The sequence below is a fragment of the Microtus ochrogaster genome, unplaced genomic scaffold (assembly GCF_000317375.1).
Source record: "Microtus ochrogaster isolate Prairie Vole_2 unplaced genomic scaffold, MicOch1.0 UNK78, whole genome shotgun sequence".
NCBI classification, from domain to species: Eukaryota; Metazoa; Chordata; class Mammalia; order Rodentia; family Cricetidae; genus Microtus; species Microtus ochrogaster.
In genome coordinates this window covers 987,068-1,001,895 of record NW_004949176.1, presented here as the reverse complement: position 1 = coordinate 1,001,895, position 14,828 = coordinate 987,068, and the positions used below count along the sequence as shown (strand labels likewise).

Here is a 14,828-nt window from a genome sequence, read left to right as displayed (position 1 = left end):
TCTCTCTCTCTCTCTCTCTCTCTCTCTCTCTCTCTCTCTCTCTCTCTCTCCCACGCCCACAGCGGATCTTGGCCTCTCCTAGCCTCCTGCTCCATCTGGTATCGAGAACGGCCCATTTCCTTTCCTAGGGTGGGGTCTGGCTGTAGCATCAGCGAAAGGAAATGCCTCCTGAGCTCTGGGACCAAAGGCATGGTCATGATAGCGCACTTCAAGTCACTTACTTAGCCAAAGCCGCCACGTCTGCCATCAGAGTGCACAGCCAGCAACTTCAATGGCAAGACCAGGATGAAGGACTCTTTGGTCTTCCACCTCTCAGACCGTCCATCTGATGGTTACTGCTGTGCTCAGAGAACAGATTTTTCATGTTCTTGGGCCTGGATCCTGAATTCATTGGTACTAAATGTCACACACTACACTACTGAACTGTATTCCCAGCTCAGGGAGCAACTTTTAATTCAACGGATGTTCTGGTCAACATTGAAAAAGTCGGGCAGTGGTGACACATGCCTTTAATCTCAACACTCGGGAGTCAGAGGCAGGTGGATCTCTGTGAGTCCAAAGTCAGCCTGGTCTATAAACAAGTTTCAGGACAGGCTCCAAACCTACATAGAGAAACCCTATCTTGAAAAACCAAAAAAAAAAAAAAAAAAAAAAAGAAAGGAAAAAATGACATGTAGGCCATAATATTTAATATCTATGTAAACATTATATGTATATTATATATATTCATCATTGATTCCAACATCTGAGGGAAAACAGCCGCAATCAAGAAGAATGATAACAATAGCAGGTAGCAAACCATGCCCCCAATCTCTTTCTCTTCTCTCTCCCTCACCCCCCCCATTCATGCATGCACACACACAAGCCTGGGAAGTCCTGGTGTCCCCTCTTATCCCTTGCCTCGAGGCTCCCCCTATGACTGCTCCCCCATTGTGTTTTTCCATCCTACTTCATGTCTTCCTCAAACCCTTACAGTGTGAAACCAAGACACACTTGAATTGCCACTGATTAGATTACTCATCCAGATGTTTATCGTAAATGTTTGTTTAAAGTAAAATTAATTGAGCATTGTTTTGTTTTTCTAGAGAAGAGAGGATTTTGATTTGGGATGTGGGGTTCCCTCTCCCCACCTTCAATTAATGATCTTTTAACAGAAAAGTAAAAATATTGTTTGTCTCAATAGACACAGGTTGGGGAGAGCAAGAAAGTGATGCCTACTGAGTTTCTAGAAGTTAAGATCATCTTAACTTCTAGATCCCATCTAGAAGTGTGGGATCATCCTAGCTGCTGAATCTGTTAAGGAGCCCTTTCTACTTTAGAACGCATCTCTTGTCTGTGGCTTGTTGCTATTTAAAACTCTGAGTTGCTCTCACTCAGGACTGTCCGCAAGCTGCTCCACAGCTTCTCCACTGCGGACATGTTAGAGCTATCCGTCAGTCACCCACTAGTCCAGCAGGGACCACAGAGAGAGAACATTTCCATGCAGTTTGTTTAGGATGAGAAAGAGTGTGTTTTTTTTTCATTTATCTGCTAAGTTTTATATAATACGAGAGAGATATTTACATGGAAGGTATATACTCCTCAGCGGTCCATAGTTGGAATATAAAATATAGTTACTACCGTTGAAGTTTTTACTGGATAGTGACTTCCTGTACCAGAATTCATTGGTGGGAAAAGGGTAGCAAAAAGAAGGACATTAGATTGGAAAGTTCTGGAGCTGGCAACCCTTTGAGGGTGTTCTCTAAGGTCACCTGGGGGAGATGAAGAGTGGTCTTAGTCACACTGAAAGAGTCTATCAGACAATGAGACAGAAGAGGGGAAAGTGAGAAAGTACAGTGTGTTCTGTGCCCTAGACACACTGGGGAAGAAGCATCTCCACTCCAGATGGTGGCCAAGTTGGGAGACATTAATCCGCCAGCATTGACAGGACGTGTATGAGTTTCCTTATCTTACCATAACAGTACGCAAATTGCTGTCCTGAGTGGACTCTGGAGGCTGCGCTGAAGGAACCAAGAGAGGTAACGAGCAGAGGTCTGCGCCTGCCTCCCTCCTGCCCAAGCCCAAACCACAGCAAAATCTCTTCTTCCTCTGCACACCAAGCCCTATGTAAGATTTAGTTCGGACAGCTACTTGCTATGAAAAAAAAAGTCTTAGGATGACTCATTTTGCCCATTTACAGAGGCCTCTCAGAACGGGAGAGTTGCCTGTTCTGGCTAACCACACACGGACACGCTATGGTGTCACCGGGTCTCCTCTCCAACATGTATCGTGGGTTACTGACAAACACTTTCACACTTATGCAGCATGGCAAAAGTTGTTTGTGCCCACTTGTGTTTCACTAGGTCCTGAACACCACATTTATCTCTTTCTATCTCTGAAGCCAGGCTGCCTTTGCTTCTCAGTACATTTCAGGTCAACGACGTACACTAAACCAATCTCAACATATGTGAGGCAATGACAGTCATAATCACCATCCATTTTGAAGATAAGAAACCAGAGGCTGGTGAGTTGGCTCCCCTGATAAAGTCCTTGCCCTGCAAGCTTGAGAGCCTGAATTCTAACCTCCAGGATCCAGGCCCAGTAACATGGATGTCTATAACTTCAGTGCTGAGTGGGCAAAGGCAGGGAGATGTCAGGGACTGTTTGGCCAGTGTCTTAAGCCCTGGTAAGGTATAAGTTTCCGTGAGAGAACCTGTCTCAAACAATAATAATAAAATAAATAAATAAGAAATAAAGAACTGAGGAAGACATCAGATGCAGGTGCTAGCATCTGCCTCTACATGCATGTTCCTCCATTCATATGCATGAGCCCCCCCACACACACACTTACAGTGAAAACCCAGAGGCTCATAGAGCTTAGTGAGCTTGTCTAAGGTTACCTCTGGTCATTCTGCATCCAAGGCAATGACAGGCTAGGAAGACCCTCCTTGTCCTAAGGACCAGCAACACATTGCTGGCATCATATAAAACTGCCTATCACTTACCATTTCTATATATTTCACAGTGAAAATTACCAGTCTTCAATGACATAGCTAACAGGAATTCTTTAAAAAGAATCTTTTTCATGCATTATCCTTTTTGGGTATCCTAGTGATGGCTGTCACCTGTAAGGTTGGATGTGTGAGCTTTGGGGCCATTGCGACAAGAGCATTGGTCATCCCAGGGGAAATCGCATGAAGCAAATTTCCCTGGCTAAGTGAGAGTCAGGAAGAGTCTATTTAACAAGAAAAAAAGTTCCAGGATAATCATGCACTGTCACAGGAACGCCTGGAGGAAAGGGGAGGAAGACGCAATGAAGAGCTTGGGCCACAAAAGCAGAGCACCCTGGCTGTTAGAAAAATGATTAAGAACAAGACTGACAGGGAAGCATGGTGTACTTCCGGTTCATGTGTGCATGAGGTGGGGAAAATACATGGTTTCCCTGTCACTTATCAAAAGCAGATGGGCAAATGACGTGTTTGGCGTTTGTCACCTAAGAAGTCTGTGGCTTAGGAACATGCTGAGTCAGTTTGTTACTTAGGAATTTACACTACCGTGAGAGTGGACTTCCCCAAAAATGGGATTCTGAGCCAACTGTCATCCCTGTGTGGGGAGGCCAAGCTCACATCCCAGCCTGGGGAGGCGGGGACATCCTCTTTCCCCTCTGACAAGCCAAATCAGGAACCCAAACCAGACCTCATCCCTTCCACCCGTTTTCCCTTACCTAACAGCTCGGTCATGGGCAGACTGAGTGCTGTTCTGAAAATCAGAAGTCAATGCTTTCAAGGAATTTCTTTAACAGCGAGTTGAAGATCCGTGAACTCACTGCTCAGCTTTCAGTCAACAAGGGCACTAACCTAAAAAGAGAAGAAAAGCAACCTGCTACCTAAAACAATAAATAGGAAGCATTACGTCATCAGACAAACATGCGTTGAACCACACAGACTTGGTATGTCTCTAGATGCTATCAGGTCACTCTGTGAAAGACTAAACTAACCTGCAATCCATCTGCTGGGGAAAAGGAAAGTGAGCTGGTCTGTGCGAAATGACGGTCGAGATGAGAACCGCATGACTGCAGGTGTCTCTAGGTCACACTTGTCTTCCCTAGCCTCTGTAGCACACTGCCGACTTGCAGCCCATGCCGCGATACCGGCTTCAGTGTTCAATCTCAGCGCATCAAATGCTTTCTGTCTTCAGGATCTCTGTAGAAATCAGGACCATTAGCTAGTACGTTAGTTGAAGCCTTAGCAAATAAAATGTCGATGTGAGAATTTGGGGAAAGGTTTGATTTTTTTTTAAGTATTAATATAAAATATTGGCAAGATGCAGATGGAAACTTTAGTTGGTTACTTCTGAACTTACCTATCTGGGAATACCCAGTGATGCACCGCTATGGGACAAGACCATCACGGTTTATCTGCAGGAATCCATCTTGACAATGTTGGCAAAAATTCCGTGGTCATTTTTTCTCTCTTGGTTCGTGGCTGGAAAGCCATGTCATAGGCTGATATGAGGACCGGTCTTACTGCTCTGCTCAACGCTGTCTTTTCACGGTGCACAGCATGGAGAGACCCTTCAATCCTTGTGCTTGAATGACAAAATGAATGCTCAGCAGTCAGCAAGTGCTTAGGATATAAAGAAATATAGAGTAAGAAAATAGTTTCTGGCTCAGTGCTGGGTTCTGCAAAATAGTCTGATTCGGTGTCTGTGAACCAAACATCATGGGCTACTTCCAGAAAACGCAGGGTGGTGTCTCCTCTGTTGTCACATCCACCCAGAGGAAGCTTGCCAAGGCATTCCAGATAAAATAATGTTTCCGGGTATGAGCTAGACTCACTGCTAATTAGCAAAGAAAGGGTCACCTGAGTAAGCCAGGCAAGTACCTTGAACAGTTAGAAACGGTTCTGGCAAAAGAGTAGTTTCTGAAGATTGCTCTAGAACCAAACACGGGCAGTTTCCCTCTCAGGAGCAGCTTGATCTAGGCAGTGCTTGCTGTTAGACTTTGCTGGCAGCAGAAGCAGTAAGGAAATTATTCACCAGGGCTGTTTCACTGTTCATTAGAAGGAGAGAGAAGGGTGGCCTTCGGGAGCCCTCTGTTCAGACAGCTACAGTCAGCAGAGTGTGGGCCTCAGAATGGGGAGGATGTGAGAGAGGAGGAGGGTATTGGTTGGCCTCCGCTTCTGGGGAAGCAGTAAAATTAATAACGCAAAACGCCACGGAGGAGTGCTTCAAATGGAGACTAGCAACCCAGAGATTGAATCTCATGAAAATTTAACTTATAGGAGTAAAGGGATGCCTTAAGAATGCTTTCTTTTAGTTTTTTAAAAATATGTGCAGAAAATAGATTGTGTTTCCTTTTCTCCTTTAAGTCAGAATGAGTGTCAATCATCTCCCACAGATGAGCGATTGTGTCTATTACCTCCTGTGGTTGAAGCAGTTCTGTCAACCACCTCCTATGACTGAAGTAATTGTGTCAATCAACTCCCATAGATGTCTCGGTACAATGAAGTTAGACATTGTGTTCCCTTGTATCTGGAGCCTTACGTGTCTGTGCACAGTGACACAGACTTTGTTTATTTAAGATGTATTCATGTAACAACTAATCATCCTATGCCTATACTTTGGCATGTATGAAAACGGGGTACCTATTAGCTGTGTTCCTTAGGGCACAACTTGCAGGTTTTTAGCAGGAACTTCCTGCTACATGCAAAATTTTTGTGGAAATAAAATCAAGATAGTTTCCTGTCTGCGAAAAAGTCATTTTCAACAGAATGTCTCCTTAGAAGAAGACAAACGCCTGGGCTGGAAAGGCAGGTCCGACTCCGTTCTGATATCATTTCACAGGCCTGGGAGGCTCGCAGTGCTCTTCTGTGAATCTTCACAAAAAAATGCTTTGAGTTTTATTCTGCTTTTGATAGCTTGGACTAAGAGTAGGAAGAATACCTTCAAATCTTCTTAGCTAAAAAACACCCAAAAACTTCTGGGTCTCACTGGTCCATATCCCAAATCAGAGAGCAGGACAGGAGTTAATCTTTTACCCAAATACAGACTGGGGTTCTGTAGCACAGAGATCAGGAGACAAGGCTGCAGCTCTGCCTGCCTGATTTTGTGCCTGACTGTATGATGTCCCATGAGTGGACTCTGAAGGACTTTCTGAGCCTTGCCTTCATTTGTTAGATGGAGATGATGATTCTAATTGGTACCCAGCTCATAAAATTATAATGATGTGTAGAAAGTATTCAGTACAAAGACTAGATGAAGCTCAGCAAATACTCAATGACCATCAACGATCATCATCCATCTTGCAGTCACTGTGATGCCAAGTACTCAATAACTATCCGCCATCATTGTCATCATCATCATCGCACAGTCATTGTGCATCCCAGGGCTCAGTAACCGTTAGCTGTCATCATCATCAACCCATAGTCCATGCGATTTCAAGAGCTCAATAACCATCAGCCCTTATGGTTATCATCATCTTGCAATCACTGTGAATCCATATCTCCAGAGAACCAGCACATCCAACCCCACCCGATAGAGGTGTAGCATCATTCAACTATGCTACCCCATGTAGCCTATCCACACGCTCCTCACCCAATGGCCACACACTCCCGACTCAGGTCTCATGCTTATGATAACATGATAACTCATCTTGTACTCTTTAACCAGGCTGATCCTGCTGGATACTACTTTAATAGTCCGGTAGACACTTGCTGCCTTTTTGAGGGTTTTGCCTGAATCAAAAGAGGGTGCCTATAAGGATCCTCAATTAGCTCTCAACAATAGCCCCTATGGATTCTTAAGAGATCATCTTTCAGGGGGATTCCAGGTATACTTTCTACACAAGACAGTACATCAGTCAACCTCTTCTCTATAGTCAATGGCTCCAAAACCTAGTGGTTAGAAACAATTGTCTTGGATAGTTCTGTCAGCTTGACACTCACTACAACCATGTGAAAGGAAGGAACCTAGGTTGAGAAAATGTCTCCATAAGATCCAGCTGTAGCACCCTTTTTTAATTGCTTGATGAAGAAGGGCCTAGCCCATTGTGGATGGTGTTATCCCTGGACTGATGGTCCCTGGTTCTATAATAAAGTAGGTTAAGAGAGTTCTGATGAGGAACCCACTAAACAGCGCCCCTCCACCAGCTCCTGCCTCCCAGTTCCTGGCCTGTTGAGCTCCTGTCCTGACTCCTGTCAGTGATGAACAGTAACATGCAAGTGTAGGCTGAATACTTTTCTCCCTAAGCTGCTTTGGTCATGACTTTTTACCGCAGCAATAGTAAGCCTAAGTAGGACAGCAACCATCCCAGGGTCTGGGTTTGCTCACTGACAGAGGTCTTGATTAGCATGCCTGAGTTCTTAGGTTTGATCTCCAGCATCGAAAGCAACAAGCAAAACCGCCATTCACCATCCTTCACCCCTCTGCGAGACTGTGGGTGGCTTGCTAATGCAACCAGCTGACCTCAGCTGGTTTGGTCATGCACCCATGACCAGTACTTGACTTCTCCCCTCCTTCCTTGAGTGAGTGTCTCAAAGGGAAGGAAGTTGAAATATAATACCAAGCGGTAACCAAAACCTGTGGTGACTCTGACCATGATGAAGCCAATACAGAGATGCACGTGTTCTACTGGTGGTTCTTCAAGCAATGCAGACTGCCTCAGTTTCCCTTTAGATCAGAGCCCACATTCGGCTTTGAGCTAGCCAACCTCAGCCCTTTTCCTTCTCTTCTCTTCTCTTCTCTTCTCTTCTCTTCTCTTCTCTTCTCCTCTCCTCTCCTCTCCTCTTCTCCCCTACTCTTCCCTTCCCTTCCCTCTTCTCCTATTCTCTCCCCCCACTCTCCTCAAACCGTAGCATTCTTTCACATAAGTACCCGGATGGGTTGGTTGCATGCAGAGGAGGTGTACCCAGCCTTATGTGTCATAACTGTGTTACTTCAGCCTGTTCTGTTGAATTTAGTTTCTGAAAGTGTATTGCCTAGAAAAGAGTGATCACAAAAGTTTTCTGTCATACTGTGAAAGTTGATCTCATTTTGATAGGTTTTAAAATTAGACTAGGGCCATACTTTCTGTGGTATTTCCAGAGAGGAGCAACTGGTGGGGGCAGGGACCCACCCTCAAATTGAGTAGTATCTTTTAACTCTCAATTCCCAAGAAAACGCTGGCTTTAGCTGCTTGCATTTCCCTCCAACACACTTGGTTCTGAAGCTGTCACAACCACGCCACTGCATCTCCGTCTCCATCCTTCCAATGTGTACTGAACACCAGAACCTCTCCCCGGGGCTCCAGACCTTCACCGCCAGGTTGGGACTGCTAAGTCTTTGTGGACTGAGCAGCTACCAGGTTCTTAGTCTCTCTAGTATCCAATGGCCATTGTTGATCCACTCAGCCCATACTGAGTAAGCCAATCTAATGGAACCCCTTTGTAACACGTAATATATATCCTATTGGTTCTGCCCCTGCATCAAACCCTGCTCAAAGCGGTTTCTTATGCTTTAGAAGAGAATGAAGACATGTCTACTGGGGCCCTTTACAGTCTGTCCAATATGCTTCGTGCTGTTGTCTTCCCCACGTGAGTATGTGACCCTGCACAAGTTTCCACGGAATGGGCAGTCCTAAGGGATCCATGCTGAGAACTCTGGTACAACTCATCATGGTCTCATCCTGTCCCACACTGCCAATGTTCAACAGAGCAAACTCTACCTGCCCAGGTTTCTTCCAGCCACTGGGTCTCAGGATCACTTTTATCTTCCGTCACTCAAGGCAAGTGAGGAGGTTCTATAAATGCCTGCACATTTCTCTGCTAGTAGTGACTGTGCTGGGAGCCTTCAGCTGTCAACTTGATCAGACTAAGAATGCTTAGGCGTGAATGAGGCACGCTTTTGGACTTGCCTATGAGGACTTACCCAGCGCGGATCAACTGGGGGAGAAGATAGTTCCTTCCTGAGCGTGGGCAGCACCATCTCATGGGCTGAATTTCCAAACGGAATTTAAAAAGTAGAACTCACGCTTCCTGGCTGCAGGTGCAGTGTGACAGCTGCCTCAGATTCCTGCTGCCTAGAGACTCCAATCCCCTCACATTGTGAGCCACAATAAACCTTTAGTGCCCTTAATTGCTTATTAGGAGATTTTTTTTACAACAATAAGCAAAGTAACTAATAGAATCACCCAACATGCGAACACAAACATTTCTACCTCTTCTCCCACTAATTTTTATAATCTAGTGTTTTACATCATTCTTTCATTTTTAAACAAATACATGGAATACACATTTTGTGCCAGAATAAAAGACAAAGAATCCCTATGCATTCGGAGCTTGTAGTCTGACTGATAGAGACAGAAAATAAATCATTAATAATACAAAATAGGAAGTGTAACCAGAAACTGTTGAATGTCTAGGATACAATGGTCCAGAAGCATAGGGAAAGGGAATGGAGTTAGGAACTGGTTTCTAGTTGGATGAAGATAGGCAGTGAGAATGTTATATCTGCTAGGAGAACATACATCCCTGACAAAGGGATTGACAGTTGAGGCTCTGAGGACAAGCTAAATGAACAAGTCTCAAGTTTGGGAGACTTTGGGGCTGGAGATGAAAATGGGACCCGCCTGCATCAGGTGTTCAAATCTAAGTTGTTTTTATATTACCAGAGGACTCAGTGTAGATCATGAATAGGGGAAGTGTTCACAACAAGCCTCAGAGTTTAAATATTTGCAAGTTGGTGGTGATGAAGAGCAATCAGCAAAGAAAATGCAAAAAGATTTCCTATAGGCAGGAGAAAAATCAAAAAAAGGAGCCCAAAGAACTGAGTGAGCCGGCACACACCACTGGGAGATGAAGGACAATGGCGGAAAGTGGGCTGGACATAAGAAGCCACCCAGGCAGCTATGTCAGGGAGTTGGTGAGGATAAAGCTCAGTGGAGGAGGGGGTCAAGAAAGAATAGAAGAAAAGGAAGAGAGACAGCTGTGCAGTTGTTGGTTGGAAGAGTCTGCCGGAATGAGAGCACAGAAATAAAACGTTAGAGAAGGTGCAGCGGTCAAACGTCTTCAAGATGGAAAAGTAGCGCCTGTGTGCTCATGAGAGTGATGGCAGGAGCAAGGCTGCAGGCAGCAGAGTGGGGCAAACTCTCTAAGGAAGCGAAGAGGGAGCTGAGAGCACAGGCAGCAGCAGAGACCACATGATGCTGCTGCTACAGCAATGTGGCAGCTAGGAGCGAGGACGCAAGCCTACTGTCCCAGAATTCAGGAAGCTGGGGCAGGAGGATCCCTGTGAGTTCAAGGCCATTCTGGGCTCTAGATTGCAACCCTATCTTTAACCATTTTTTTTTAATTAAAGACATTGTGGTTGTTTCTATCTCCCAGGAGAAAATGGAAGAAAGGAAAAAGAGAAGACAGGAGACAGCCTTATAGCGGACTCCTCTGTCTTCCCACCCATTTGAGGATGGTGGTTACATCATTTTATGGAGGTCACTTGGCATGGCTGCATCTTTTTCTCCGGTCAAGCTCAGCTGTAGGTGTGAGATAAATTTAACTTTAACCAAGTAAAGGAAATGAGTTGAGAAATGAGCTGATAACACTGGAGAGAGAGAGAGAGAGAGAGAGAGAGAGAGAGAGAGAGAGAGAGAGAGAGAGGTGGGGGTGGGGTGGCCACATGGGAAGGCAGGAACAACCCACAGGCAGGAGAATCACTACATTGAAAGCAGAATGAAAGGTGTTTGAGGCGGTGTGCGCTCCGAGCCCGCTGATAGAGGGGCTCCTGGGAGCATCGGGCTGGACGCCGCCGGCCTCTGTGTTCCTTCGGCCTCGGGTTTCTGGATTCCGAGCCTCCTGGATCCACGTTTCAGCCGGTAGCTGATTATTCTCACCTGCTTTCATTCGCTGCACCAGGAACCTCAGGTCCAGGAGTATCAGCAGCAGAGATGTCTAATAACCCCCCCGCCCCTTATCCTGGAGGCCCTATAGCCCCACTACTAGAGGAAAAAAGTGGAGCCCCACCTACCCCAGGCTGCAGCTCCCCCGCGGTGATGCAGCCGCCACCAGGCCTGCCACTATCCTCTGCTGACATTGCTCCTCCACCTTATGAGCCACCTGGTCATCCAATGCCTCAGCCTGGCTTTGTGCCCCCTCACATGAATGCAGATGGCACCTACGTGCCTGCAGGTTTCTACCCTCCTCCAGGCCCTCACCCACCTATGGGCTAATACCCACCAGGACCCTACCCACCAGGGCCCTATCCTGGCCCTGGGGGCCACACGGCCACAGTCTTGGTCCCATCAGGGGCAGCCACCACGGTGATAGTACTACAGGGAGAGATCTTTGAAGGTGCACCTGTGCAGACAGTGTGCCCCCACTGCCAGCAGGCAATCACCACCAAGATTTCCTACGAGATTGGCCTGATGAACTTTGTGCTGGGTTTCTTCTGCTGCTTCATGGGGTGTGACCTGGGCTGCTGCTTGATCCCCTGTCTCATCAATGACTTCAAGGATGTGACGCACACGTGTCCCAGCTGCAAAGCCTACATCTACACATACAAGCTCTTGTGCTAACGGAGCTAGACTTGGACTCCCCCACCTATTACTCTGGCCCCGTGTGCTTTGCTCCCCATGCTCAGTGGTCACCATCCCTCAGCCCCCACTTAGGGTTGGAAGTTTTGCCACTGTACCCTGGAAATCCTGTCCTCACCTTGCCCTTCCCTGAGCATCCGACTCTTCTAGCAAAAACTGCGTTGGATTTAAGGCCAAGGGCCAGTGGGTGGCATGGGGATAGCACAGATCTTGTGTGTTGCTTGGGCATTTGCAATCCAGAAGATAAGCTGGAGGGTCTCTTACTGGAGTCCTCATTCCTCCTTTCTGTTAAGGTCCACGCTTGGTCCTTACTCTTCCTGGGACCAAAAGCACCCAAAGCATCAACAGGTCCCAGACTAGGGCCTACAGTGAGGGTTATGCCTGGAACCATAGTTGTTTCTGACCTGAAATGAGGTCAGGGCATCATCTAGAGTTAAGTGGACCCAAGCAATGCAGGGTCTTAAGGCCTGGGCTTATATGGAGTATGTTGTCTGGGGTGCCAAAGGTGGAATAAGAAAGAAGTGATGACTGCCAACTCTGGGCCTCAGAACTCTCAGGTACGGAAACCCAGGACTTCTACCCACTGTCCAGGAGGTACCTAGGAGCTGCCTGGCATAAAACGAAGAGGACACTGGGCTAGTTAAAGCCCTAGTAGCCAAGAACACTTGCTCCTGTTCTTACTTAGCTTCCTTTGAGTCAGCCAGTGTGCAGAGATCTTCTTTCTGGCCACACCTCTGTGAACCCCTATATTTTCTGGGGCCAGAAAGAATGAATGCCCATGAGCCTGTCTTGTCTACTTTTGTGTCTGTGCTGTGTGTGAATGCAACTTCTGCCTGGTGGCTTGCTGACAGATGGCCGATCAGAAGAGCCTCCTTATAGGTTCACTGGTCTCTGGAGTAAGTGCCAGTCTTTTGTGCCATAGACGGGACAACTGTGGCACTGAGCTGGGGACCAGGAAGAAGTCACAAGTGGTGGGGGTGTCCTAGGACATGAGTCTTGCCCAGGGTGTAAACCCAAACTTGTCTATTTCCTAAATGGTCTGTGAAGATGCTCACGTGGGCTCTGTGTCCTGCTGCTGTCCCTCTCCTGGTCTCACACTACCACTGCATGGCCTCCTACCACTGTGAACTGTGGCCTGGTTCCAGTTTATAGTTTCATTAAACTGGCCCTTTCACTCTCCTGCCCTGGGGGGTGGGGGGGGGAAAGAAAGGTGTTTGAAGATGGGATACCAGAGAAAAGAAACTGTGGAGACGGGAGGTACTGGCAGGTGAACTGGTTAGCTGGAGTTGGGTTTTAAGCCAGCCAGGCAATGGTTAGGAAGACCACGTAGGAGGCCATGGGAAGCATGGATGTGTTTCCACTAGAGACAGTGGATACCTACAAAAGCAGTGCAACCCAGAACTGTAATCTCACTTAAACATGGACTATTTTGTAATTACATTTTTTTTGGTAACACAATTGTACAGTTCTCACATGTGAACTTTATAGATGACGGCATCGTGTCACAGTACCAAAAGGTTGGACAATCCTGGTAGGCAAAACCTTTGAAAGAGTCAAGGCCAGAGAACTGGCAGACTAGAATGCTAGCATGGTGTGAACATTTACGTCACCGATTGTCGGGAGCCACGTTGCGGAGAATGAGTGAGTGATAGCTAGGAGCTACACTTTGAAGAGATGAGGGAAAGGAACTTGGATGGTGGGGACACTTAAAAGGAAGAGCGGTCATGTCTGAGCCTTGTAGCATCTTATCCAAACCACGTTTAATTTTCCAAGCAAGGACAAGAATGATCTGGAGTCAGCAATCAGGTGCGAGATGTTTGAGATCTTTGCTCGTCCTCTCTTCAGCTTTCAGAGTATGCTCTTTCTGTCGGGTGTTTGGGGAGCAAAGTTTCTCTACCCTTCTTTCTAATGCTTCTCTGCTGTGGTCCATTCCAGCCACCTAACCTCAACCCTCACTGTGTATACAGTCACCACGCCCTTCCCTCTCGGGAACCACACAAATTTAACTGCTTTTCACTGGGGTCCAGGAAACCATGGCTTTTTAGATTCTCTAGGTTATTTTAGTGAGCTGGCAAGTTAACGCATGATGGCTCAGGGATGGTTTTCTGCATTTGAAAACATTCCTGACCCAAGGAAACTGGGATCAAACCATTCCTTTTTAAAATCCAGCACACTCTTAATGAGTTTTCAGAATTGTCTTCATTAGGGTGTGAGGGCGGGCACTAGGGAAAGGGCAAAATCTTGGGAGTGCAATGTCGAATTAAGGAAAACTTGCTGTCCTTTTTTATTGCCGTCCAGGCTTTGAAGCCTCCTGTCGCCGAGTCCTGCTCTGTGCATCCACCCTCACTGTGATTCCCCTCCACACCCTGTGGAGGTCAGAATGTGCTGGCCTAGCTGACTGGGTTTGCTTCAGTGCTGGCTTCTGCGTAGGAGTGCTGTGCGCACCAGGCACTCAGCACCTGCATCCTCATGATGTGAAAACTGCATATCCACCATTTAAGCATTACCTCAAATTGCATAATTTGCTCTCACAAAGTGGAAAAAAGAAGTTTCAGAATGCGCATGCAGCCTCCACTGGCCTCCTGCTGTTCCCAGATGGGTGAAGAATTGGGTCGCTGGAGGTGGACGGCCCTGAAGACGAAGCCCTGCGGGTAGAGTGGGATGCCTCTGATGAAGATCCTGGCCTGTCTCTCATCTCTATCATGACAGAGAAAGAAGACATTTGAGGAGTGTGGAGTCCTGGTTGCAAATGTTCCAGAAGGCCATTTGCTCTACCAAGTACTGAGGTCACCCTCACTCACTGGGATAGCCAAGAGTCTCCCGGAGACTCCTGAACTGGTCTGATGAGCTGGCATTGCCCTGGGCCCCCAGCTAACACGCTCACGCCTGCTCTTCATGTTAGCTCACTAGTTCCTGAGAATGCGGACGTCGAAGAGGAGAGCCGGAAGGACTCTAGAGGCCGATATGCGGGAAATATATTGCGTGTGGCAACTTGGAGCCACACCTCAAGGTTTTGTGAAATGAGAGTATTTCATGAAGGAAAACCCAAGTTGATAGCAGCTAAGGGGGCTAATCAGTTAAACGATTAGCAAGCATTGAATCTTAGACCCGTGAGGATTTTCTCCCAAAGCAAGTCCTTTGCAGATTGTACCCAAAGGACAGCACACAATGTAGGTTGCTCTTCCTTCTTCATAACTTCCAGCAGGTCTGGGGGCACATTGTGTAGCTGTAAGGCAGATGCCTCTGCGATCTGCCCAGGAATCATAAATGACAAATGGGCGGGGAGCTA

At 46.8% G+C, this 14,828-nt stretch overlaps 1 pseudogene; it reads left to right on the top strand.

Moving 5' to 3' along the window:
* Positions 1-10,863: 10,863 nt before the first annotated feature.
* LOC101990403 lies at positions 10,864-11,694 on the top strand (annotated as a pseudogene).
* Positions 11,695-14,828: the final 3,134 nt, after the last annotated feature.